A 2,174-nucleotide genomic window follows, 5' to 3' on the forward strand; every position below is an offset into this window, starting at 1 on the left:
ACCGTGGATGCCCGTGAAAACCCCTCACCCAGCAGCAGGCTGGACGGACTGTCAGGGCACATCGAGGTGCCCAGAAACACCATCTCTGCCCAGATGCTGTGGCCGCGAGACCTGGGTTAAAGCTGGCAAGGTTATACCTACTTGTGGTCTTGCCAAATCTGAACGTTACTGTATAAATCGCTCTCGGTCTTTGCTGAGCCCGTGGCATGGGGCTGCCGCTGCCGCCAGGTCTGCCCAGGGCAGCGCCCAAGGTGGGCATGCCTCTTTTCAAAGAGACGTGAGAGCACAGCTTGAAGGGGGATGCATGCTGAGGTACAGCATGATGCATTTGTCCCCAGGCTCCATCTGGTTTTCTTAAATTCCAAGCTTCTGTTTAGATGAAAAATTGTGTCTAAACACATCTGCAGAGAAGAGCACCTACTAATGTAATGTACATAACTGTGCGTATGATCTGTCTCGTGTGTTTGCACTTGGCTAGTGGCATGTCTGTGGGGTAACTCAAATGGGAAGAAAACTTCTATCATTTATTCTTCTGCGTCCCAGGTCTGATACTGCCACTCAAAATGCATACAACATGCCTGTATACATCTGTGGCAGAGGAAGTGGTCCCAGCAACTCAGGTACCCTGCGCTGTTTGAGGGAGGCACCCCTCAGGGCCTGATGAAATGTTCACAGCAGGCCAGAGGGCCAGCTACCAGGAGAGGCACTGCAAAACTGCACCCAGACATGGTGGGCAGCGGAGCCCCATGGGACGGCTGGGGAATGGTGTTGAGACGTTGCAGACATCGCAACCCTGCTCCGTGCCTGTCTCCACTCCATGCTGCTGCAATAGCCTGCTTCTGGTGGAGGCACCACAGCCAGCAGCTGGCTCGTTTCTTCCTCCTCTGGTCTCAAACTGCCCCAAACCCAGAGGTCCCAGCCGCCCCCAAGACCTGGGGGAGCAGAGAGGGGCAGGTGAGTGGCCAGTCCGCTGCTTTCTCACCAGCTCTCTCTCAAACTGAGAGGTGGAAGGCCTTAGTGTATGGGAAGCCACCCATACACTGTAGCTATCAGGTAGCCCATGGAGCACATCACCCCTGTGTGGTGAAAACATACCAAAGGGTGTTTTATAACAGTATAACGTATCCCCTTGGAGGCTGTATTTCCTAAGCGTACAGATACAGTAGTAATGTTATCCCAGATTCTCTCTACAGGTTACTCACTGAAACAATATACCCTTTCTTTCTCGGGAAACAGGACTCATGAATAGCCACCAGACTTTTCTGTTATTAGATACTGTGCAATTATATATATCAGATGACTCATTAATCAAATAGCTTGTTATTGGGATATAGACAGGCTTTCAGTGTTCCACGTATTGCTTTTGTGCAAACAGCCCAGGAATAAACAATGGGCAGCGGCGCACGGGACAGTCAGCTGTCATCACCCATGCAGCTGAGAGGTCCTCAATACATTATTTAACTCAGTCTGAGATATTTTGCTTCTCTGATCTAATTCCAGCTCACCAAATGGCACTCACGCAGGAAATTTTTGCTAGTGTAATTTCTTTGGGTCAGTGTTGAGCGCTGTCAGCAGGGCTGGCCAAGGCTGGGACAGGGGACAGCCTGAAGGAGTGCCTCACTTCTCCCAAGCTTCTCAAGTCCAGTAGTCAACTGCAGGACACCATGCTGGTGGTGGCCTCAGCAACAGCGGCACTCCCGTGTCAAGGAAGGTTGTACCACAATATCAGTGTGAATCTCCAAATGATAACCAGCACCAAGCAGCAAACATACCTTTGACTGTACCACTCAGTAATGACAGGCTGAGTGAAAAGGAATCATCCTTTCTGTCCCAAGTCCTTGAATTTCAGCCCAGGCTGGCCATAACCTACAGCATGTAGCAGAAAGAAAAAAAAAAAAAACAAAACACCAACAAACTAAACTAAAAAACAAATCACACTGGTTTTTGGGATTGGGAATTTACAACGGAATTTACAACCCTTTCTGCTCCACCGTGCAAGAAGACAACATGCAGCGGTTTACTCCACTGGAACCCTTTCAGCTGGAGGCACATCTGCACCTGAATCTCACTGCAGCGTTGTTATGTTCACGTTAAACAACCCCCAACAACCATCTCCCAGAGCCTGTGAGTCAAGGGTCTCCCCTGGTGCACGCACCCTGCGCCTGCTCTGAAGT

The sequence above is a fragment of the Pygoscelis adeliae genome, unplaced genomic scaffold, assembly GCF_000699105.1.
Source record: "Pygoscelis adeliae isolate BGI_AS28 unplaced genomic scaffold, ASM69910v1 Scaffold83, whole genome shotgun sequence".
NCBI classification, from domain to species: domain Eukaryota; kingdom Metazoa; phylum Chordata; class Aves; order Sphenisciformes; family Spheniscidae; genus Pygoscelis; species Pygoscelis adeliae.